The 26,747-nt window shown below is 39.7% G+C and overlaps 1 protein-coding gene and 1 non-coding gene across 2 annotated transcripts in view; one reads left to right on the top strand and one right to left on the bottom strand.

The window, feature by feature from the left end:
• The window catches only part of MED14 (mediator complex subunit 14), a 172,271-nt gene that overhangs the window by 74,896 nt on the left and 70,628 nt on the right, over window positions 1-26,747 (bottom strand). The window lies entirely within an intron of this gene.
• Window positions 2,708-2,780, top strand: TRNAE-UUC (transfer RNA glutamic acid (anticodon UUC)). The gene has a single exon. It is a non-coding gene; the product is annotated as a tRNA-Glu (tRNA).

Raw genomic sequence — 26,747 nt, 5'->3', positions numbered from 1 at the left:
TAGGTTCTTCCATGGTATTCTGTGGGATTTTTTTTTTTTTTTAAATCAGCTTCAGGGAAGTCAGATTGGCCATACTATAGTCATTGGAACAGAAATCCAAAGTAGCAAGCCTTGTTGAGGGAATAATTCTGTCCCAACTGAATGGTCTACGCGCCAGCCTGAAGCACGGGAGACAGCTTGGCTATTGCCATTCATTCTCACTCTCTTGTCACACAGACACACCAGCCATGTCTTCAACAGCTCCCCAGTCCATCAGCCAAAGCCATCTCAGGTCCCTCAGCATGATGGGTCAATAAAAACTGAATTTTTCAGGCTATGGGTTTATCTCTGTTGGTCTTAAGCAGATTTGGCTAGGACAATTTGGAGTTTCTATCAAGGTACAGCTGAGATAATGATTTATTTCTTTGGCTGCGTCGAGTCTTAATTGCAGCACGTGGCATCTTCTTGTGACATGCGGGATCTTTTCGTTTTCATAGGGTCTCGCGGGCTTCCCTAGTTGTGGTGTGCAGGCTCAGTTGTCCTGCAGCAGGTGGGATCTTAGCTCCGCAACCAGGAATCAAATCCTTGTCCCCTGCACTGGAAGGCGACTCTCAACCACTGGACCACCAGGGAAGTCCTGAACCAGGAACTTTGACTCAGTAATCACATGGACATCTGCAGCCCCTTGCCTTTCATCTACTTGAGGCATCTCTGTCCCTGATTACATGGGTTTTGCACCGAATATGGACTCTGATGGTTTCTTTGTCCCTGTGGTATCAGAAGTATTATTCACCTCCTGAAATTTTAGAGATCTGATTAGACTTTGGTGTCCTCTGGTGGAATCTAGCTTTTAACACCACCTTCTATTGTTTGTGTATTCACCATCTTGTCTGTTGCTTGTCTGAGAACTTATGAGAAATTGACTTTGGAAGAGATCTTTGTAAATATTCTGCCTTCCAGGAGAGTGCTGATTCTTCCCATCAGCAGTCGAGATGACTTAACGTTGGAGTTAAGGGCCCAAGTCATTCGTCAGAGATATTTTTATGTTTGACCAAGTGTCAGCCAGATTCTCGTGGGTTTGTTGGCTAATAAACTTATACTAACTTCTGGCATAAGTTCACTAAGAACAATTTGGAATTGTCATGCCTACTTTAGGCAACTTTGACATGGATAAGATTGTTCATTTGAGAGGAGCTTTAGAATAAAGAGACCAAAAAAAAGAAAAAAAACTCATGAGGAGACTGACTTGTCTAAAAGACAGAGACCATGTTATTTTTTTCCATACAAGTGTTAATAAGTACTAGCTTTTTTAATAGTATGATAATAATATTATCAAGGCCCCAATAACATGCTAGAAAGGGTGTGGAGAAAAGGGAACTCTCCTACATTCTTGGGAATGTAAATTGGTGCAGCCACTATGAAGAACAGTATGGATGTTCCTTAAAAAACTGAGAATAGAGTTGACATATGATCCAGCAATCTCACTCCTGGGCATATATCCAGACAAAACTATCATTTGAAATGATACATGCATCCCAATGTACATAGAAGCACTATTTATAATAGCCAAGATATGGAAACAACCTAAATGCCCAAAGACAGATGAGTGGATAAAGATGTGGCACACACACACACAAATATTACTCAGCCATAAAAAAGAATGAAATAATGCCATTTGTAGCAACATGGATGGACCTAGAGATTATAACCTAAATGAAGTCAGAAAGAGAAAGACAAATACCATATGATGTCATTGTATGTGGAATCTAAAAATATGACACAAATGAACGTATCTGTGAAAACTGAAACAGGCTCAGATATAAGAACAGACTTGTGGGTCCTGAGGGGTAGGGAGGTTGGGGGAGGGAAGGATTATGAATTTGAGGTTAGCTATTATATATAGAATAGATAAACAACAATCTCCTACTGTATAGAAAAGGGAACTAGATTCAATATCCTGTAATAAACCATAATGAAAAAAGAATATATATATGTGTAACTATATATATATATATTTGTATAACTGAATCCCTTTGCTGTACAGTAGAAATGAATACATTGTAAGTCAACTATACTTCAAAAAAATGAAAGAAGACTATCAAGACCCCAAGCTATAGCTTAAAGCACCTCTAATACACACGCATGGTTGTGTGTATATGTGTGCACGCTAAGTTGCTTCAGTCGTGTCTGACTCTGAGCAACCCCATGGACTACAGCCCGCCAGGCTCCTCTGTCAGTGGGATTCTCCAGGCCAGAATACTGGAGTGGGTTGCCATGCCCTCCTCCAGGGGATCTTCCCGACCCAGGGATCGAACCCACGTCTCTTACGTGTACTTGCATTGGCAGGTGGGTTCCTTACCACTAGCGCCACCTGGGAAGCGCATGTGTGTATGACTATGTGTTAAAATGTGTGCTTAGCTTTTACAATGATAATTTTATTCTAAAACTGGTTCCTTCTCTTTTATTTTTTTTTCTCTTTACACTTTACATTTTTCTCTTCTCTCTTCCAATTTACCCTTATTCTTTTCTATTATAAAACTGTTGTAAGTTAACAGAAGGTTCCAGTCCTGTGGCTGATATATGAGCTTATTTTGCCACCTTAAAATTTATTAATATAATGTAAAAAGTATATTCAGGGAAAATTAACTAGGTGGTTCTTGGCTTCAAAAGTTAGCTATGTAAAGTAGATAATAAAAAAAATGATTAATGCTATACATAGTATGGGGATTCCCTGGTAGTCCAGTGGTTAGGACTCTGCACTTTCACTGCTGAGGGCTCAGATTCAATCCCTGGTCAGGGAACTAAGATCCTGCAAGCCATGCAGTGTGGCAAAAAAAAAAAAAAGCTATAAAGAGTATAATAATTACCTAAAATACAAATATGTGTACAAGAAAATGTTTTTTCTGATGATGGATTTGTCCGTTACTTAAGGAAATCATTAGTTTGTTAAAATAGTAATTTCAATATCATATATATTTTATTTAATATACTAACACTAATTATATCTTAAAATTAAAGTCGTTAATTTTATTATCTATTTATATCGCTAGATATTTACATCCAAACACATTCATATAAAAGTACATTATGGAATGATGTCACTGAAAATTAGGAAGTAGGGAACTCTAGGACTGTGTCCCTCCACAGAAGCGACTAATGAGCTGGCAAGAACAATCATTATCAACTTTTGCACAACTCTAGAATTTGGTCAAAAACACAACAACCAAAGGAAGACCTGGTGAAGACAAAAGCTGCTGTATTGAAGAAAGAGAGCACAGTGGCATTTTAAACTGCCCACTTACAATCCCCTCTATCCTAGACTGGCAGCAGCCACAAGGACAGCAGTCCACACCCCTGGCGTACGTTACCAGTGCCTCAGGGAGCAATATGAAGTTGACTCTCAAATACTTGTGGTTGTGGGTTTAGACTTGCCTGGCAGCTCCCTAAAGGACCTGCACAAGACTTACCTTTGTTTTGCTCAACTGGTAGCATTCCCAGGCCTGGAGCAGCTTCCCAAACAGCTTTTACCAAAAGCATTTCAGGCCCCAAGTATTGGCAGTAGCAGCCCCGGACAAGAAATAGAGAGACCATAAAGCCCGGGAAGAGATTGGGAAAGGAGGTACACGAGAAAATAAGGACTTTTAAAAGCTCCCACGTATACTTAGGAATCAAGAAGGCCACATACATGCCCAGGGCTAGATGCATGCTCAAAAAAACACAAACAAAAACAAAAACCCTGAAAAGGTCCTTAACTCTCACCTCTGGCTTGCCTTCAGGCTCTGTGCAAGCAGGATGTGAAGGCTAAGCAGAGTTGCAAAGGGCTTGGCTAAGCATTGGAGGAGTACCCTGACACTGAGCCAATTTGCAAAGACTAGGAGAAAGGGGATTTCTTTTCTTTTCCCTTCTCTCTTCCTCCTCCTTCTTCTCTTTTTCTTCTCTCCAGGTCCTTAAGGAAACTGTCAAAACATTATCTGACCACAAAGCTAACAGAGCAGACGTAGGTGGCCACGTATGACAACACAGAATTTACAAAAATAGTTTAGAAAAGTCACTAAGCAAGCAAACAACTAAATAGATCAATGGAATAGAGAGTTCAGAAATGAATTTGTGTATCTATGGCCAAATGATTTTTTTTGAGTGCTGAGACCATTCAATGGGGGAAAGAATTGTGTCTCCAGTAAATGGAGCTGATATCCACACGCAATTGATTCAATGAGGCAAAGAATTGGGTCTCCAGTAAATGGAGCTAGATATCCACATGCAAAAGACTGAAATTGTTAAGAGGTACAAACTACTATGTATAAAATAAATAAGCTACAAAGATATATAGTACAACACAGGGAATATCACCAATATTTTATAATAACTATAAATGGAATATAACCTTTAAAAACTGTGAATCACTATGTTGTATTTGTTGTTGTTCAGTCGCTAAGTCATGATCAACTCTTTTGCCTGAAACTTATATAGTATGGTACATCAAATATTCCTCAATTAAAATAAAGATGAAATTGGACCCTTTCCTTATACCACACACCAAAATTAACTCAAAAATGGATCAAAGACATAAACTATAAAACTCTCAGAACAAAACATAATAATAAAACTTCATGATCTTAGATTTGGCAATGGATCCTTAGACTTGACACAAAAAGCATAAGCAATAAAAAAAAGTGGATAAATCGAACTTCATAAAAATAAGAAACTTCTGTGCATCAAAGGAAGCTATCAAGAAGTTGAAAATACATACAACTAACAGATGGGAGAAAATATTTGTGAATCATAAATCTCACAGGTATATAGTATTCAGAATATATATACAACTCAACAAAAAACAACACAGTTTTTAATATGTGCAAAGAATTTGAATAGACATTTCTCTAAAGAAGATATACAGGTGGCCAATAAGCACAAGACAAGATACTTACTCGGAGAAGGCAACGGCACCCCACTCCAGTACTCTTGCCTGGAAAATCCCATGGGCAGAGGAGCCTGGTAGGCTGCAGTCCATGGGGTCGCTAAGAGTTGGACACAACTGAGCGACTTCACTTTCACTTTTCACTTTCCCCGCATTGGAGAAGGAAATGGCAACCCACTCCAGTGTTCTTGCCTGGAGAATCCCAGGGATGGGGGAGCCTGGTGGGCTGCCGTCTCTGGGGTCGCACAGAGTCGGACACAACTGAAGCGACTTAGCAGCAGCAGCAGCAAGATACTCAATATTATTAATCATTAGGGAAATTTAAGTCAAACTATTTTAAAGTGTACAATTCACAATGAGATGCCATTCACTCCTAGCAAGATATCTGTTACTAAAACAGGATATAACAAGTGTTGGTGAGGACATGGATGGTGGGAATGTAAAACAGTGCATTACCCAATATAATATTGTAAAGTAATTAGCCTCCAATTAAAATAAATAAATTTAAATTTAAAAAATAAATAAAACATTTAATAAGGAAAAAAAGTGCACTACTGTGGAAAACAGTTCAGTTGGTCTTGCAAAGTATTAAATGTATTAAAAGTATTAAATGTATAATTAGTATATTAGCACATTGTTAGCATATTAATAATTCCACTCCTATGTATATACTCAAAAACATTGAAGATGGGTATACAAAGAAATATTTGTACACAAATGTTCATAGCAGCACTGTTCCCAGTGGCTGAAAGACAGGAACAACCCAAATGTCTATCAAGGAACTTCTCTGGCCATCCAGTGGTTAGGACTCGGCGCTTCCACTGCAAGGAACACTGGTTTGATCCCTGGTTATTAAGGTTATTATCTATTACTGTGGTTTTAAAATGTATAACTGTATCTTGGTTTTTAAAATTATGACTTACATTAATGTCTTCTGTTTCCTGACAGTTCTTGATTTTGTCTTTCCCTTATCAGATCCTAAATAATAAAGCTGTTAAGATGTCTTTTGTGCCTGAATTATCCTGGAATGGCCTCATAAAGATTTGCTTCTTCACCTCATAAAAAAGAAAGATAATAGACATAAGTTTGTTTCAGCATTCTCCACATTTAAGTGAGTAACTCAAAATTACTGTGAAAACTCTTGTTTCCCAAAGTTAAGACTGTGGGGGAGAAAGAGGTGGAGGAAGCTAACACATGAAAAAAGTTCAGTCTTCTTAGATCACTTATGCACAAGTTAAATAGAGTAGATACATTTCAGTGTGCACCTTTCAGGCTAAAGCAAATATCCTCATGTTCTAACACACAGACTTACACAGTAGTTGTCTACAAAGTTGAGTTTCTTTGTAGATTTCAATACCTTTGTTGATCGGGGACCATTCTGGTCCACTCTCAGATATAAATCAAAAACTCCCGGAAGTTTGTCATTGTTCCCACTGTCCATAAAGTGTTCTTACTCCCAGGGTAGTTTTGACTATATCCTTATAAATTATGTTAAACCCCAGAAGAGGATGGGGCTTCCTAGGTGGCGCTAGTGCTAAAGACCCTGCCTGCCAACACAGGAGACTTAAGAGACGTGGGTTCGATTCCTGGGTCAGGAAGATCTCCTGGAGGAGGGCATGGCAACCCACTCCATATTCTTGCCTGGAGAATCCCCTGGACAGAGGAGCCTGGCGGGCTACAGTCCATAGGGTCGCAAAGAGTGGGACATGACTAAAGCAACTTACCATGCAACGGTAGGAAGCAAAGAGGAACTAAACAGCTATTATTCTCCTCCAGCCTGCTAGTGTTAGTGCTGATTAATATATAACATATTAGCCAGAAGTGTTCAGTCATATTACCAAGGCAGAGATAATCTGACTAATTTTTAAACCTGTATTTGTTTAAAAGATATCACCAGGGATTTTTTTAAGTCTCTCTTTTTAAAATTTATTTTTGGTCGCACTGGGTCTGTCACTGGGTGCAGTCTTTTGTAGTGGCAAGCAGGGCTACTCTCTGTTTCAGTCCGTGGGCTTCTCATTGCCTTGGCTTCTCCTATTGTGGAGCACAGGCTCTAGGGCAAAGGGGCTTCAGTAGTTGAGGCGCAAGGGCTTAGATGCCCCATGGGATATGAAATCTTTCTGGACCAGGGATCAAACCCATGTTCCCTGTGTGGGCAAGCAGTCTTCTATCCACCAGGGAAGTCCACCAAGGATGTTTATTGGGCATGTCCTACCTGCCTGTGCCATAATCCTCTGGAAACAGTTAAGATGGGATAGATCCTATAGCCAAAGCCTCAAGCCTCTTTAAAAAAGTTCCAAATAGATTTACATGGGCTGTAACTATGTTTGGCCATTATGTATCTATTTTTGAGACTCATCAGAGGTTATCAAAAAGCCACAATTTGAACAACAACAAAAAGGTTACTTGATTTAGTTCTTTTCTACTTGGAAAAATCTTGATGTTCTCTCTAGCAATGGTGACATTTACTTCTCTAGAACTGTTACCAAGCATCTTTGGGAGATATTACATCTTACTCAAAATCTGCACTGACCATATCACCTTCAGTCTTATATTCAACGGACGTGAGAAGAGTTTTCCTATCTCCTCTAAAACAGTGGTTCTCAACCAGGGGCTAGCCCCACCCCCAGGGACAGTTGGCAATGTCTGCAGACGTTTGTGTTTGTCACAACTGGGGGCAGGGTGCCAGTGGCATTGAGTGGGTACAAGTCAGGGATGCTGCTCAACATCCTACAGTGCACAGAACAGCCCCCCGCCACCCGCCGACAGCAAAGAGTTATGAGCCCAAAATGTCAACAGTGCTAAGGTTGAGAAACCTTGCTCTAAAACAAAGTCTTGAAGTCCATATGTATATGGAAGGCTGGTTCATTTTGCTGTACCGTAGAAACTAACACAACCTTGTAAAGCAACTATACTCCAATAAAAATTAATTCAAAAAATAAAACAAAGCCTTTACAATTTAAAACACAGAGACTTTGACTTCTGAAAAAAGACATCCCTCCAACTTTGATGAGGACATTACCAGGTACTCTTAACTAACACAGCAGAGTTTCCCAGGTGGCATTAGTGGTAAAGAGCCTGCCTGCCAATGCAGAAGAAACGAGAGATGCAGGTTCGATCCCTGGATTCCCTGGAGAAGGGAATGGCAACCCACTCCAGTATTCTTGCCTGGAGAATCCCACGGACAGAGGAGCCTGGCGGGCTACAGTCCATGGGGTCGCAAAGAGTCGGACACGACTGAAGCACCTTAGCACACAACTAACACAACAGTAATACTCCAGGACATTGATCCTTGGACTCATCTCTCTCAAAGATACATAAGCCGCTCTTAACTCACTGGAAGACTGTATCAGCGGGAGACCTCAAACTAAAGATTCTTCTAAATCCTTCAGAAGCAGATGCCAGCGTGAAGTAGACAGCTTTCGCCCAACATCCATAGCACAAGATAGGCTTTTTTCCCCTTCTTTGCCAGATTGAGCTTGTTGACTTCTTGAACTGTAATATCCATAGAACCTATTCTTTTTTTTTTTTTTTTTGGCCATGCCACATGGCATGCAGGACCTTATTACCCAACCAGGGATCGAAGCTGTATGCCCTGCGATGAGTCTTAACCACTGGACCGTCAGGGAAGTCCCTATAGGGCCAATTCTTAATATTGCTCTTTGAAACCTTACTCACTCCTTGGTAGAGCTCCTACACGTGGCTACAGTTTGCTTATGATTTGGCTAAAAACATACAATTAAACCAGCTGTTGAGTATGTACTCTACTTCCAACTTCCCTTGGTACAGATTTCTTGTGATAAACCAATTGGTTTCCTAGGTAATTGAACTCAATACTAAGTGACTATAGGTGGCAAAGACATTTCCTTTAAAAATGAGATAACTTAGCTAATACTCCCATCTCTAGCTCTGTCGACTCCAGATTGGGATAAGATCTGTTGTCTTAATTTAATTTGGATACCCTATAACTTACAAGTATTCTTCAAATTCTGATGATAAAACCTTCTCTTAGTATCTACCTGTGTTACAGCATTCAATTGTGTGATCTTCAGAGTCTTAAATGCTACCATTCAGATACTGTCACAGAAATTGACTCACCAGTTCATCTTACAATGGAAGAAGTGAAAAGGACTAATAAAACTGCCAAAAAAGCCTTCCAATCAATGGAACTCAGACAGTGGTGCGGACCTGGATTTCACAACATAATGTCCTACAGATTGAATGTCATACATAGTCCTTGAACAAAAGAAGGAACGGTGAAAGTCAAATTTAGTTCAGAAAGATAAAGTAGGAATCTGCCCAGTCGTTCATTAGGCTTGAGTAATACACAAAGTCAATTGCACAGTTCACCGGAAATATTTCTCTCAAGAACATGCTGCAGGCAGAAAATGTCACAGTAACCATGCTGTTTGGGTGACTACTGCTGCCATACTTACTGAGAAATTTTGTTCTCTAAAATCATGGACTGTCAGAAACTTTGCCGTTTGAAATTGTATCTTCAAGAATAAAACATCGCACTCTTGCCTGGAGAATCTAAGTCACTTTGACCTAGACAAGCAGCTACAATTTCCATCCTAGGTGAACAGCTTCAGATAGGGGTCCTGGTTTCAATATTCCACATATATGTTAATCCAAGGGTTCACTTTGCAGCGTAGAGCTGATATTCAGCCTTTTACACACAGTCTTGCTTGGAACCTCCAAAACACTGCTTCACTTAAATGTCACCTAAACACCACCCTGGGCTTCCTAGGTGGCTCCCTGGGTAAAGAATCCACCTGCAATGCAGGAGATGCAGGAGACTTGAGTTCATTCCCTGGGTTGGGAAGAACCCCTGGAGGAGGGCATAGCAACTCACTCCAGTAGTCTTGCCTAGAGAATCCCATGGACAGAGGAGCCTGGCAGGCTATAGTCCATGGGGTCACAAAGAGTCAGACACAACCGAAGCTACTGAGCATGCATGGATGCAAATGCCACCCTTCCCCCAGATTCCATAATGACTGTCACTTTTCCTTCATTTGATGAGATGCCCCATGGTTCCTCTTGTGTGATCTCCCTTATTACAGTGATTCAATGAACCTGATTTGTTACACTACAAACATGTCTTTGGTAGTCTGATTGCCTTAACACAGGGTAAACCTCCTACTTCCACAGATGACAAAATGGTAGACAATGAGAGGTGATAAATCAGAATAAAGCATTTTATTACTGCCTAGAAAACAAGAGGAGCATCAGCATAGTGGTACCAGTTCCTATGCCTCCAAGTCTCATGAGGCAATGAGCTAGGCTACACATATAGTGGATTAGGCTGCAATCCAGGGCCAAGGGCTCAGTACATTCTGTGGCAAGCATCAGACAAGCCAGTTCCCCTTTCCGCAGAGTTGTCATGTTTTGGTCTCCTTGACTACCTTAATACATGACTCTCTATGGAAACCATTCAGGATCCAGGGATGGTCAGGCCTTAGTGTGGCACACTTAGCAAGGCCATTCTTGAGACCCATGCTAGACTGTCTTCCTAAACCAGTGGAAAGATTTGTACAGAATTCATTTTTTGCTTCAAAACAATTTAGCCCATTATTTCTAGACATTTCTGAAAGATAGAATGAGCCAAAGCGGGAAGGAAACTCCCACTTCTAAGCTAAAAGCAAAGTTTAGAGAGAAAACAATGCTCCTGAAGAACATGTGAATATAACTTTGGTTTTTCTTCGATATTTATGAAAATTACTGCCAAAATGACTTCTTCCAAATGTTACCATAAGATTGCTCAATTAGGCACTACAAAGAGATAGGTAGCAGTAGAACAACATATTCACTAAACCAAGGATTCAAAATAAGATTGCCAAGTATCACGAGGTAGTCCATTCTTCAGTAATCTCATTTATATACGTTTTCTTAATTTTTCAGAGGGTTTTTTTTTTTTTTTTTTTGCCAGCCCAGACACCCGGAAATGTATTTGTTATATTGAAACTTGGACTATGTTGAATCCAAACTATTTGACTTTGAGGACCACCAAGATATAAACATATCACGTGGATGAATCTATACCTTGAAAGCTTATATCTGGGTAAGCATTTATCATCCCCTGGAGTCACTGTATAACAATTTTCCAGTGCAGGAAAAAGTTACATTATGTTGCCTTACATTTGGAAGCAAAATAACATTTCTGTCATGCTGAATTTCCTATCAGTCAGTTATTTCCTCTTTATGGATATTGCACTCAATTATTCTAATGTTATAGGTCATTATTTAATGTCAAAGCATTTCTCTTTGACAACAGAACACTTTTCCAGATAGAACAAAAAACAGATTTAAGAGACCATGCAAAAACTTGTATTCATGAACACTAAAACCATCTGTTTCCGCTATATAATTTTCACAGCCGATTTGCAGACTTTCCCAGTTCTAGAGTGACCTTAGCCAAACACTAGATTAGCTTTCAAAATCACTAGGACTGTGGGCACTGATTTGAGAAAAATAGAATAAGTGAAACTCTGCCTGAGTAAAAACTGCTGCTGCTGCTGCGTCGCTTTAGTCGTGTCTGACTCTGTGCGACCCCATAGACGGCAGCCCACCAGGCTTCCCGTCCCTGGGATTCTCCAGGCAAGAACACTGGAGTGGGTTGCCATTTCCTTCTCCAATGCATGAAAGTGAAAAGTGAAAGTGAAGTCGCTCAGTCGTGTCCGACTCTTAGCGACCCCATGGTCTGCAGCCTACCAGGCTCCTCCGTCCATGGGATTTTCCAGGCAAAAGTACCGGAGTGGGGTGCCATTGCCTTCTCCGGAGTAAAAACTAGCTATACTTAATTTTTTTTTAATTCTCAAAGCCCCCAAATCTCCTGTTGTATCAGCTAGAAATGATTTTGGTTACAAGAACAGACAATGTGGCTCGCAGTGGACAGGAGTTCATTTTTCTCGTATAACAAGGTGACTGGAGATTTGTGGTTGCTGAGAAATTAGTTGAGCGTATCAACTGTACCAGGATCCTTTGCTTCTTCACTTCATGGTCCCAACATGGTTGCTGCAACTCCAGACATGGCATGAAGCGGAGAAAAAAATAATTCTGGGATATTTGTCTTTTTCATTATATAATGCAAAATTCTCCCAGAAGCCCTCTGACAGATTACTGTTTCTAGTTCAAGAAAGCATGGTAAAGCATGGCCACTACTGGCCACGAGGGAGACTGGGAAACCAAGGCTTTTTTTAGCCTCTAGAATGGAGATCAGGACAGAGCAGACGCAGGTAGGAACAGACACTGGGTTAGCCTGTCAACACATATGAAATACATTATAACTTCTGTGCTGTTCCGTTCTACTCATGGGGACACAGGGTAGCAAAATGAAAGAAAAATCAAAGTAGTTTTGTCTCCCTGGACTTCATAATCTCATTTCATTTATTTTGCTAGAGCACAGACCAAAGCCACTGTTCAAGCTTTACTTACTAATATTTCCTTTAAGGTACTGTCTGACCTGACCCAGTTTAGCTTCCTGCCTGCATGCATTTGCTCATGCTGTTACTTCAGCCTGAAGGGATCTCTTCCCCTGTCTACATATTAAACATTTCATTTCTTCTTCACCACCTGGCTCAAATATTCTCTCTCCCATGAAGTGTTCCCCAATCTCCCAACTGGTAATTCCCAAGATACATTGCTGTTGCTGCTAAGTCGCTTCAGTCTTGTCCGACTCTGTGTGACCCCATGGACTGCAGCCTACCAGGCTCCTCCGTCCATGGGATTTTCCAGGTAAGAGAACTGGAGTGGGTTGCCATTGCCTTCTCCCAAGATACATTAGTATTAATTTATCTGTGAGTTCCCAAGATACATTGCTGCTGCTAAGTCGCTTCAGTCGTGTCCGACTCTGTGCAACCCCATAGACGGCAGCCCACCAGGCTCCCCCGTCCCTGGGATTCTCCAGGCAAGAACACTGGAGTGGGTTGCCATTTCCTTCTCTAATGCATGAAAGTGAAAAATGAAAGTGAAGTTGCTCAGTCATGTCTGACTCTTCGTGATCCCATGGACTGCAGCCTACCAGGCTCCTCCGCCCATGGGATTTTCCAGGCAAGTGTACTAGAGTCGGGTGCCATTGCCTTCTCCGCAAGATACATTAGTATTGTCTAAACAAGAGCTTAAGTGTTTTACATAGGATATCTCAATCTTCATACATTTACATAGGCTATCTCAACACAATGAAATAGGTACTATTGTTATTTCCACCCTATGGTTGTGAAACCAAAGTTCAGATTAAGTAATTGGGTTAAGAGCACAAAGCGTGTAAGAGCTACTAGAGTGATGATTCAACTCCAGTTTCATCTGATGCTCAAATCCATTCTCTTCACAGTATGTCATACCATTTTCTCTCCATAGCCACTGGCTGCAAGAGGATAAACTAAGATAGGGACAGCATCTTATTGACCTCTAATTAGCCTCCCCTCCTAGACTCACCCATGCCCTGGAATTCAGAGGTGTTCACAAAGTTATTGAATAAGTAAAGCTGAAGCCGCTGTCAAATTGGTGGCAAAACAGTACATCAGTAGATTAGAAATCAGTCTGGGTTCACATCCTGACTTACTTGAGTAAGTTATCTACCCTATACCACAATTTCCTCACCAGTAAAATAAGAATAAATGAGCCCCTTCTCTGTCTTCATTAGGTTTAAATGAAGCACTTTTATGGAAAAAAAAAAACAAAACGTGTGCATTTGATGGGATCTAGCATTCTCAAGACTAGTATCTTTCTTGGGCTCTTACAATATTTCATTTATTATTTCTTCACTCCCTCCCTTCTTCTCTGTTTTATCCATGTAGAATCACTATCATATGTACCTTTAAACTTGTGGATCTATCATCCATGTCTCTTGGACCGTCTCTTAGACTTTTCATTTCATTGCCTCTGTGCACTGTAGTCTGGGAAAATCTCTTGGCTCAATTTCATGTGTTTAAGCCTGAAATTAAGCCAGTACACACCATTTAGGGCATTCTGTTCTGAGTCTTACTGGTTGGGTGAATATTCTGATTGTTTGATACCTATTCCACACTAGTGAACTTCAGTTTTATTATCATTCTTAGGTATGTTTGTTATTCTTTTTCGTCTATCTCTTGAGCTTTTATTTCAATGATCATAAATTTCATTTCTAAAAGCTCTCATTATCTTTTCCCTCATGCACATTTTTCTAGAATATCTCTGGGGATATTATACTTAATTTTAAAGTCTTCTTTGATTTGCCATGTTAACTGCTTCTTCCACTTGGGGAGTTCACTTTCTTTTGTGTTTGTTCTTGGTTTTGTGCTTGTATTTCTTTGAAGTATTTTGTTATTCCACCTATGGACTTCTGTTCCATGTAACGAATTTGCCATTGCTAGTAATGAGGGGTTCTAAATAGGTTTCAGCTATTTGAATTAATCTGTAATGTCATTCTTTCAGTACTAAGACATAGAAGTATTTTTGCATGGACCTTGTTCTGGCTATATAATTACCAGCCATATGGGAGTGGGGCCTCCTTTATGAACAGGTGATGCTACATGGGAAGCTTTGAGGGGAGGGAGTCTCTTTGAAAAATCAAAATCCCAGGGATATGCCTCTTCTGGGTTTGAAGTCCAAATTTATACTACCTACATGGCTTGGTGGGCTTCCTGGGTGATGCTAGTGGTAAAGAACCCACCTGTCAGTGCAGGAGACATAGAGATGCAGATTCGATCCCTGGGTCGGGAAGATTCCCTGGAGCAGGAAATGGCAATCCACTCCAGTATTCTTGCCTGGAGAATCCCATGGACAGAGGAGACTGGCGGGCTACCGTCCATGGGGTCACACAGAGTCACAACGACTGAGCGACTAAGCATGTGTACACAGGTTTGGTAATCTCAAACTATAAAATAAACGTGAAGAATTGCTCCTGGTCTAGGGATACCTCCTCAAGAACTTGACGTGCCAGTTATTAGTTTGCTAAATCTGCCTTTCTTGGCCCTGCTTTGTGATTCTGGACCTTGTAAAACATTTCTTCTTTGCCAGAGAGTGTAATGTCAGGCTCTGTCAAGTGAGGGTGCTGGAGGAACAGCGTAAAACCCAGCAGAGGCCAGCACTCCTCTTTCCGGTCTGGTGTGTTTTTCTTTCCTGAATCTATGGTGCAACTGTCAGTGGTGTGCAGAAGATGGAGTGGTGCTCACCATTCAGCAATTTTCACCAGAATCCCAGCAAGTGGCATCCTTGTCAACAGGGTACAGGAGACCCAGTGGCATGCACCCCCAGTGAGCTTCCCTGGCACCCAAAAAGACAGCTCTCTGCTCTCCAGCCCCAGCTCACTAGCAACCTGGCTTTCCAGGTGTGGACCAGCTCCGACCTGTTGCAACTCAGAGGATTTTCCCACCATCCAATGTGCTGCAACCCACCCTTTCTGATGAGATCTGAGTCTCAGCCTAGGGGTGGGGGAAGGGCTCTTTTAAGCTTTGTCCATCCTTGCATCCTTTCCCTCAACTTTCTTCAGAGTTCTCTTTTACCTGTTTAGTAATCAACTTTAACTTGTTAGTAATTCTTTGTATTAATTATCTTCAAGTTACTGGTGTGGTTTATGTCTCCTCACTGGATGCTAACTGATATGCCTGGCAAAAGTAAATGCAAAGAACCCCAGCTGCATTGGATACACACAGAAAGAAAAAAAAACACCCCACCACTGTTGAGCTTATAATAAAACATTTATAAAGCTTCATAAGGAAACAATGCATCATAAGTAGAAACCAGCGAAGATAGTAAGCAGAAGGACTAGAGGTCCCAAACCAGAGATAATGGAATAAAATTTGAAAGAAAACATAAGATCGGTATATTTTAGATAACTAGAAATCTAAAAGAAGGATCAAAACACTAAGAACAAGACTCTATGAAAAAAGAACAGATAGATAGGAAAAATAACCAGAGACATATAAAGATAAAAAAAATACAGGCACTGAAAACAATTTCAGGAATGAATTAAAAACCAAATTAAACACAGATAAAAAGAGAATAAATGAACTATGTAACAGATTTAAGGAGATGTTTCACAATTTTGTGACACAGTAACCCAAAGATGGAAGATGTTTTCAAAAGTTGAAGAGACCTGGAAGATAAAATGTGTAAGAACTAGAGTGGTGTTTATAGTATGCTACCTTTGAGTAAGAAAGAGACTATGCATTCATATTTTATTATGTTTTAATAAAAAAAAAAAAACTCAAAGGGTGGGCTTCTCTGGTGGCTCAGTGGTAAAGAATCCGCCTGCCAAAGCAGGAGACACAGGTTCAATCCCTGTTCCAGGAAGATCCCCACATTCCGTGGGGCAACTAAGCCGGTGTGCCACAACTATTGAGCCCGTGCTGTAGAGCCCAGGAGCCTCAATTACTGAGCCCTTGCACCGCAACTACGGAAGCCTGCTTGCCCTAGAGCCCATGTTCCGCAACAAGAGAAGCCATCACAATGAGAAGCCCATGCAACACAAGTAGAGAGAAGCAGGTACAGCAGTGAAGACCCAGTACAGCCAAAAATCAATAAATAAAAACAATTATTAAAAAAAAACTCAAAGGGTTCAGCAGAAATGATAAAAAGGAGTACATCTATGTGAATGTGGTTGTGGTGGGGGAAACGGCAGATGTGGGCGAGGGTGGGACTGAGGCTTTTATTATTGCATACATTTTATTTTTTACCCTCAAGCTAACATCTCACTTTATTCTTTTCCAGTTTCATTGAGACATAACTGACATACAGCACTCTATAAGCTTACACTGAACAGCATAATGGTTTGACATTGTGAAATGATGGCCACCAAAAGTTTAATGAACATTCACCATCTCATATAAATACAAAAAAAGAAAAAAATGTTTTTTTCCCTTTGTGATGAGAACTCTTAGGACCTACTCTCTTAACTTTCAAATATACCGGAGAGCAGTGTTAAATATAGTTATCATGCTGTATATTACACCCCTAGTACTCATGTATACATTTTATATTGGCGTAATTTACAAACCATGTGTGTTACTCCGGATCCTCTGAGAAGAAAAAGCCAAGATGGAATAGGATTTGCAAGAGATTGATTGGAGGAAAAGGGAGGAAGCCCAGAAGGTAGGGAAGAATTTTCAGACCACATTGACAAAAAGGGAGGCTAGTGCAGGCAGATTTTAAGACTGCAGTACAGTTCTAAGAAAGGTTCAGCCAGGCTGATGAGGAGTCCTCAAGCCAAAGCAGCCCATCAGAGGAGTCACATGTCTTGCCGGAATTCTTAGTATCCTTGCTGTGCTTAGTCACTGACGGGGAGCAGCCTGTGTAAAATGCGCCCTCAGTGGCCTCCAGGCTAATGTGGTGGTGGATTCAGAGTGCAGCAGCTGAGGCCATCTGTCAATTACACTCCCATAGCAAGAGATCTGAGTGGCATATTTTCAAAGCCGCCACCCCATCTGATTAAATTTTGTACTCAAAGAAGGGCAAAATAAAGACATTTTCAGACAAAGATGGAAGGAGCTTATCACTCACAGACTGTCACCCTAAAAATCTCTGCAGGATTCACTCTGGGAAGAAATATGTTGAATCCTGAAGTTGAGTGTAGGATGCAGGAAGTGATGATGAGCAAATTAATATGTGGGAAAGAAACTGGTAAATATGCAGATAAATCTAAACAGGTATTGACTATTAAAAAACAAAGATGACAATAATGATTAATTTGGGTGTATTAAAAACAAGGTGGGGACTTCTCTGGTGGTCCCCTGGTTAAGACTTCACCTTCCAATGCAAGGGATGTGGGTTCGATCCCTGGTTGGGGAACTAAGATCCCACATGCCTCAGGGCCAAAAAACAGACATAAACAACAGAAGTAATGTTGTAACAAATTCAATAAAGACTTAAAAAGTGGTCCACATCAAAAAAAAATTTTTTTTAAAAGCAAGGTAGAATGAAAACACATAAAAACGGAAGGGAACATTGGAGGTAGAGTATTTTAAGGTCTACTCATCAGTCAGGATGTAATCAAGTCAAGAAGAAGTCATACTGGATTAGAGTGGGCCCTAAATTCAATGATTAGATTTGATGAATAGGAGAAAGGAAGGGGAGATTTAGATAGAGAGATGCATAGAGGGAAGAAGGCCACGTGATGATGGTGATGGACATCAGAGTGATGCAGCTATAAGCCAAGGAACATCAAGAATTACCAGGAGCTGCCATAAACTAGGGAAAACTAGGAAGAGGAAGTATTCTTCACTACAGTCTTCAGAGAGAGCATGGCCCTGCCAACACCTTGATTTTGGAGTTCTAGCCTTCAAAACTGCAGGAGAATAAATTTCTGTTGTTTAAGCTAAGAAATGTGGGGTAATTTGTTCTGGCAGCACTCGGAAATTAATATAGTGCCAAACTCTTTTCCAGAGTGGCTGTTCAGTTCAGTTCAGTTCAGTCGCTCAGTCGTGTCCGACTCTTTGCGACCCCATGAACTGCAGCATGCCAGGCCTCCCTGTCCATCACCAACTCCCGGAGTTCACTCAGACTCACGTCCACCGAGTCAGTGATGCCATCCAACCATCTCATCCTCTGTCGTCCCCTTCTCCTCCTGCCCCCAATCCCTCCCAGCATCAGAGTCTTTTCCAATGAGTCAACTCTTCACATGAGGTGGCCAAAGTACTGGAGTTTCAGCTTTAGCATCGTTCCTTCCAAAGAAATCCCAGGGCTGATCTCCTTCAGAATGGACTGGTTGGATCTCCTTGCAGTCCAAGGGACTCTCAAGAGTGGCTGTACCAGTTCACATTCTCACTGCCAGTGTATGTGAGATCCAGTTTTTCTGCATCCTCACCAGCATGTGGTATTATTGTTATACTTTATTGTAGCTCTTCTAATAATTTTGTAGTGATATCTCATTGTGGTTTAAATTTGTATTTCCCTAATGACAAATGAGGGCTTCCCTGGTGGCTCAGATGGTAAAGAATCTGCCTGCAATGTAGGAAACCTGGGTTCGATCCCTGGGTCGGGTAGATCCCCTGGAGAAGGGAATGGCTACGCACTCCAGTATTCTTGCCTGGAGAATCCTATGGACAGAGAAGCCTGGTGGGCTACAGTCCACGGAGTTGCAAAGAATCAGACACAACTCAGCAACTGACATCCATACACACACACACACACACAATGACTAATGATCTTGAACATTTTGCCATGTACTTGTTTGCCATCCATATCTCTTCCTTGGTGAAATATCTGTTCAGCTCTTTTGCCCATTTTATAATTGGATTTTTTCCCCTACATTTTGAGAGGTTTTTTTTTTTTTTTTAAATGTATTCTACAAAGGAAGCTTTTACAAGATATATAGTTTGCAAGTATTTCCAACCACACTGTAGCTTGTGCTTTCATCCTCTAGACAGAATATTTCACAGTACAAGTTTTTAATTCTGATGATGTCCGTTTTTTTTCTTTTATGAATTGTGGTTTTGGTGTTTTTTCTAAAACTCTTCGCCTAGTCTTGGGTCCTAAAGATGTTCTCCTATGTTTTCTTCTATTTCCAAGCACTTTTTAATTTTATTTATTTATTTATTTGCCATGCCGTGTGGCATGTTGGATCTTACTTCCCTGACCAGGGATTGAACCCATGTCCCCTGCAGTGAAAGTGCAGTCTGAACCACGAGGGAAGTCCTCTCTTATGTTTTCTTCTAAAAGTCTCATAGTTTTACATTTAAACCCATGATCCATTTTGAATTAATTTTAGTATGCAGTGTGATGTTTAGGTCAAGGCTTATGTCTTTCTTTTTTCTACAAATGTCCAGTTGTTCCAGCACAATTTGTTAAAAAAGATGTCTTTCCTTCACAGAATTGCTTTTGCACATTTGTCAAAAATCGATTGGCCATTTCAACAAATAATGTTGTGGAACCTGGATATTAAAACACAAAAGAATGAATTTGGACTGATACCTCACACCATATACGAAAAATTAACTCAAATTTATCAAAGGCCTAAATGTAAGAGCTCTCTGTTGTTCAGATTGTATAGATTTATCTTTGAGTTCACTGATTCTTTCCTCCATCCTCACCAATCTATTATAGAATCCTTCTAGCAAGTCAGTTCATTAACTGTACTTTCCAGTGATTTCTTTGTTTCTTTTTAAATATCTTCTATTTGTTTGCTGAGAATTTTTTTCATCTGTTTCAAGAGTGTTTGCAATGGCTCACTGAAGCATTTTTACAATTAAAACTTTAAAATCGTTATCAGATAATTCCAACATCTGAGTAATCTCAGTGTTTGTCTGTTGCAACTGTCCTGGTTTTTGGTATGAAAAGTCATCTTTGATTGTACCCTGGGTATTTTGGGTATTATGTTGTGAGATTCTGGATCCTCCTTAATCACTCTTAGCAGGCAGTCCTGTTTAGGTGTAGGGAATAAGTCTACCTTTTGCCCACTTATAAAATTGGTTTGTTTGTTTTTTATTAATAAGTTGGAAGAGGACTTCATATATTTTGGATATACAAATCCTTTATCTGGATATGTGATCTGCAAATATCTTTTCCCAGTCTATGGCTTTTCTTTTCATCTTCTTAGTGGTGCTTAGTGGTGTTTCTTAGAAGTTCAAAAATTTTGAATTTTGATGGTGTTGAGTTTAGTAATTCATTCTTTTATGAATCATACTTTTGGGGTCATATCCAAGAAACCTTTTCCTAACCAAGGTCCTTAAGATTTTCTCCTGTTTTCTATTATGGATTTTATAATGTTATAGTACAGTTGTATTCGACTCTTTGCCACTCCATGAACTGTAGCCCACCAGGCTCATCTGTCCATGGGATTTTCCAGGCAAGAGTACTTGAGTGGGTTGCCATTTCCTTCTCCAGAGGTTCTTCCCGACCCAGGGATCGAACCTTGGTCTCCCGCATTGTAGGCAGATGCTTTACCATCTGAGCCGCCAGGGAAGTCTTATGTTTATAATGTTAATCTTACGTTAAGGTCTATGATCTAGTTTGAGTTACATTTTTAGTATGGTGTGATGTGGGTGTACAAGTTCCCCAGTACCATTTGTTGAAAAGATTATCCTTCTCATTGAAATGCCTAGCACCTTTATCAAAAATCAACTGACCATATATAGATGATCTTATTTTCAAAGCAGAAATAGAGACATAGATGTAGAGATCAAACATATGGATACCAAGGGGGGGAAAAGAGGGGGCAGTGGGATGAACTGGGTGATTGGGATGGACTATTAATACTATGTATAAAATAGATAACTAATGATAACCTACTGTATAGCACAGGGAACTCTGCTCAATGCTCTGTGGTGACCTAAATGGAAACAAAATCCAAAAAAAGGGGGATATATGGATATGTGTAGCTGATACATTTTGCTGTACAGCAGAAACTAACAACATTTTAAAGCAACTATACTCCAATAAAAATTGATTAAAAAAATAAAAGTTGCATAGACACATCTTTTTAAAAAAATCAACAGACCATAAATATAAAAGTTTATTTCTAGATTCCCAATTCTTTTCCAGTGATCTAGATGTCTATCTCTATGCCAACACCTGAAATGTCAACACCATACTATATTAATAACTACAGCTTATAATAAGTTTTGAAATTGGGAAGTGAAAGTCTTGTACTCTGGTTTTCCTTTTCAAAAATTGTTTTGGGTATTCTAGGTCTATTCCATTTAATTTTAGGATCAGTATTAAGTCAGAAAGTGTGACACAGATGGTTTCTCACTCACAGTAAAAGTAGAATCCAGTGTAGCTTCTTGCGTCGGCTCCCCATGTGGCTGTTCACAGGGCAACGCAAATGAGGGTCAGATGTTTACCTGCCCATGCAGGGGGCTTCAGCACAGGAAAGGATCCTCTAAATTATGAGACTCTAAGCTTATATAAAATTTGTTGGCACATCTGCCCATCTTCCTCTTTAGAGAGGGAGGGGGAGACAGTTGGACAGACAGAAAGAATGATTTCGTCTTTATTCAGAATTGTAAACAAATCTTGGGGGAGGAGAGGGAAAGACCTTTAGATATATCACCTTGGAATATAAGCAAATCTGTCTCTTAGAGAGACATGTCTCTGGGTTCCCTTGGTGGCTCAGTGGTAAAGAATCCACCTGCCAATGTGGGAGACATGGGTTTGATCCTTGATCTGGGAAGATCCCATATGCCAGGGAGCAACTAAGCCCGCACCACACAACTACTGAGCCTGTGCTCTAGAGCCTGGGAGCCGCAACTACTGAAGCCCGTGCTCTAGAGCCTGTGCTCTGCAACAAGAGAAGCCACCATGATGAGAAGCCTGTGCACCACAACCAGAGAGTATGCCCTGCTTGCTACAAATAGAGAAAAGCCCACACAGCAATGAAGACCCAGCACAGCCAAAAATAATTAACTAAAAAATTTATAATAGAAAAAGAAACACGTCTCTAAATCTCTAGCTTCTAAAAAAAAAATAAAAAAATAAATCTCTAGCTTTTAAGGCCTTTGCTGTTCAAATATGTTCTTTACTCAGAAGACCTAACTGCAGAACTGTGAAATATCCCATGGAGAATTGATTCCCAATGATCAGTTTGCCAATTTATGAAAAAGAAAATCTGCTGGAATTTTGATTGGGGTTATGTTAATCTACAGTTCAGTTTAGGAAGAATTTCTATATTAATAATATTGAGTCTAAAAAAAATAATACTGAGTCTTCCAATCCATTAACATATTTCTTCATTTATTTCAGTCTTTCATTTCCCTCATTAGTGTCTTAAAATCTTCAGTGTACTTGTATTTATTTTGTTAAACTTACCCCTATGTTAAACTTGTCCCTAAGTACTTTTATTACTTTTAATGGTATTGTGAATGAAATTGCTTTCTTTTTCCTTTTGGGGGAAATATAGTTGAACATTATGTTAGTTTTAGGTGAATGGAATTGGTTTCTTCATTTTACTTTGGTTTGTTCATTGCTTGTAAACAGTGATGCAATTGATTTTTATATACTGATTTTGAATCCTGTGATTTTGCTCAACTTATTTATTAGTTCCAATAGTTTTTTGTACATAAATTCTTTAGGACTTCCTACACACAAGTTCATGTCATCTACATGGAAGCAACCTAAATGTCCATCGACAGAGAAATGGATAAAGAAGATGTGGTACATATATACAATAGAATACTACTCAGCCATTAAAAAGAATGAAATAATGCCATCTGCAGCAACATGGATGGGCCTAAAGAGTGTCATACTGAGTTAAGTAACTCAGGCAGAGAAGGAGAAATGTCATATGACATCCCTTATATGTGGAATCTAAAAAAAGAAAAAAAAGGTACGAATGAACTTACTTACAAAACAGAAAGATACTCACAGACCTAGAAAATGAGCTTATGGTTCCCCAGGAGGAGTAGGGGGAAAGGATAGTTAGGGAGTTTGGGAAGGTCATTTACACACTGCTATACTCAAAATGGATAACCAACAAGGACCTATCGTATAGCACATTGAATTCTACTCAGTGTTATGTGCCAACCTGGATAGGACTGGGATTTGGGGGAGAATGGATACATGTATATGGATGGCCGAGTCCCTTTGCTATTCACCTGAGACTACCACAACACTGTTGATCAGCTAAACCCCAACACAAAATTTAAAAGTCTAAATTTTGAAAAAAGGAAAGATCATGTCATCTGAGAATACAGACAGTTTCATTGATTCGTTTTCAAACTGGATGCCTTTTGTTTTTCTTGCCTGATTTCACCGGCCAGAACTCCTGTACAATGCTGAAGTGGTCACAGTCAAGTGGCAAGGGTAGGCATTCTTGGTTTGTTGCAGATCTTAACGGGGAACATCCACTCTTTTATCATTAACTATGATGTTAACTGCAGGGGTTTTGTATGTCTTTATCAGGTTGAGGAACTTCCCTTCTATTCTAGTTTGTTGAGAATTTGTATTATGAAGGTCAAATGCCTTTTTTTCCCTAATATGTCAGTTGAGATGATCACATGGCTTCTGTCTCATTTCATGTTGTTCCTTTTCAAGTGAATTTGATTTTTTCTGAACTTTGAGAAGGGAGATATGGATTTATAACTTTATGGCTAGAGCTTTCTCCTGCTGTTTTGGAAACGTGTCCAGAACTATGGTGGCTTAATTTCTGAGATGTGCAGCCTCCATTCCCTCATCTACTTTTTCTGGACCTTGCTGTAGATCCAAGTTACTCACTAGCCATTGGAATGTTACCTCCTTTACAGCTTTAGCTCCTGTCATTGTGTTGGCTCTAAAAGCTTTCAGTGAGTACCTGCAAGTTCTCAAGAAGTTGTTGTTCTCAGGTCAGTGGGAGGCTCTACTGCTTCCCTATGTTTCCCTTTGTACATAAGCTGATACTGTAAGTATTGTAGCTGTCACTAGTTTGTCCCTACTTGCTCATAGTTTGTGGGTTTTGGGGAGAGGAGAGGGGAATTTATCATCCAGTTTTGTTGTATAAATAGCTCCTATTTAAAAAAGAAAGCTAGCAGCTAAACACACATAAAAATGGGAAACCAAAGAACAAAAGTAAAGTATGTCAACTCCTGGGAGCAGTACTGTGACAGATGTGTGTGTGTGTGTGTGTGTGTGTGTGTGTGTGTGTGTGTGTTATAATCCCTTTTGTTGGACCACATCTTCCGTGCACCAGGTGGCAGAAATAATTGGGAATGGACAGGGAATAAACAACAAAAAGGTGACACTCTTCACCTCTACTATTTCAAATCGCTCATTTCTTTTTTAACAATTTAATGAAAATCAGGTTACATCAGGGAGTGTGGAATTATATCTTACAAAGGTAGTTCTGAGTGGAACTACCATTTTTAAAAAACGCAATTAATGAGCTGGTGCTTTGGTGTTGCAACAGATGTAACTTGAATCCTTCAAATAAAGATGTTTGAGGTTTTCATCATGGTGGGATAATGAGACCTGCTATTATACTATATTCTCTGTTCAAGGTGGGAAAACTTCAGACTGAATTTTACTTCCAACTGTCACCAGAAGACAAATAAGATAAGCAAATATTCATGACCTAAGGACAAGTGATTACTCAATCAAGGTAAAGTCCAACAAATTTGAAACCAGTGAAAGTAATCCAGAAGCTCTGGCTAGATACTTTTAAACCAAATAACTGTGCCTTTGATTATACCATAAGATGATTTATATATAGAGATATATAAATATCTAGATTCAAATTTAAAAATAAATATTTTAAAATCTGGCATGCTATGTGATTAGAATTCTCAGTGACTAAAACAGGGAATTTCCATTTTTAAAAAGGAAAATGTTTCAATGGGCTATTTCAAACCCACCTCCACACACACTATTCTTATCCCAAGAATTTTATTTCTGTCGTTGTGCAACATTTTGAATTTCCCCACAAATAACTTTATACTTTTGCTTTAAAGTCTATAAATGCTTAAAATCATGCATTTTAAACCTTAAAAGAACTCCTAGTTCACTTAATAACTTATGATACCCAAGTTTGGAATTGTAACTCCAATTCCTTTAGCTGAGAATAAATTTTTTCTAATTATTTTTTTAAATTACCAAAATAAAAGACTAAAGAGTAGCAAGAAGCATTTATCTTGAATATTGAGACTTTGTAATAAAAAGTATGGGATATTCTCTTCTAGTCATTATAGTTTGTTGAAGAACCATAGACAGAAACTCACATATTTGCAAAATGTTTTTAAGGTACACTCATTTGAAAGCACATCTTAATTTGAAAATCAATTGAGTTTCAAATATTTTTCCAACTACCTGGTATACTCCAACTGGATGCCATAATAACTGGTTATGCTTTAAAATTATAGGAAGAATGATTAAAGGTTTTACTCAGGAAAATTAAAAATACGTTGCAAAGTGATGATGCCAAAATAATTTGAAAATTCAGCTTTTTATAGTTATAGTGCCCATTAAACACCATCAAGCAATTCTTATGTTTGAAGAACACAGACGCTAGTTCCAGAAGGCTCCTCTGCTTCCTCCTTCGTCTTACCAGCACAGTTTATACGTGTTATCAATGGAGAGAGAATAAAACTGTATATCTAATATTATCTGTATCTAAGAAATACTTTATTTTATTTAAGCCTGTTCAAAATTGATCTAACCTTGAAAAAGAGATTAAGGTAAAAGATTCCTGGATATCAACCAGTGTCCCCAGTTTTTTAGGGCAGGGAGTAGGGGAAGAAGATAAATGACCCAAGAAAGGAAAGAGATCACAAAGGAAATGCAAAGAGAAGAAAAAAGAACACGTACCCAAGAACAGAAACAAACAAAATCCTGGCTTCTCTATGATCTACAGTCTGGAGAAGACGGATGAGTCCACATTCACAACTCTTATAAATACATTGTATGGGGATCTGGAGCTTCCCTGGTAGCTCAGCCGGTAAAGAATCTGCCTGCAATGCAGGAAATCCTGGTTCAATTTCTGGGTGGGGAAGATCCCCTGGAGAAGGGATAGGCTACCCACTCCAGTATTCTTGGGCTTCCCTGGTGGCTCAGCTGGTAAAGAATCTGCATGCAATGTGAAGACCTGGGTTTGATCCCTGGGTTGGGAAGATCCCCTGGAGGAAGAAATGGCAACCTACTCCAGTATTCTTGCCTGGAGAGTCCCCACAGACAGAGGAACCTGGTGAGCTACAGTCCATGGAGTCGCAAAGAATCAGACACGACTGAGCAACTAAGCACAGCACACAGCACATGGGGGCCTGACAGACAATATTACTTTTCATTTTGCTGTTGTTCAGTTGCTACACTGTGTCTGACACTTTCCAGCCCCATGGACTGCAGCACGCCAGGCCTCCCTGTCCCTCACTATATCCCGGAGTTTGCCCAAGTTCGTGTACATTGAGTTGGTGATGCTATCCAACCAATATAATCTTTCATTATTTAGAGTTATAACTATTGATAGAGTCAAAATGTT

The sequence above is a fragment of the Bos javanicus genome, chromosome X (assembly GCF_032452875.1).
Source record: "Bos javanicus breed banteng chromosome X, ARS-OSU_banteng_1.0, whole genome shotgun sequence".
NCBI lineage: Eukaryota > Metazoa > Chordata > Mammalia > Artiodactyla > Bovidae > Bos > Bos javanicus.
This window is presented reverse-complemented; position numbering and strand designations above follow the sequence as displayed.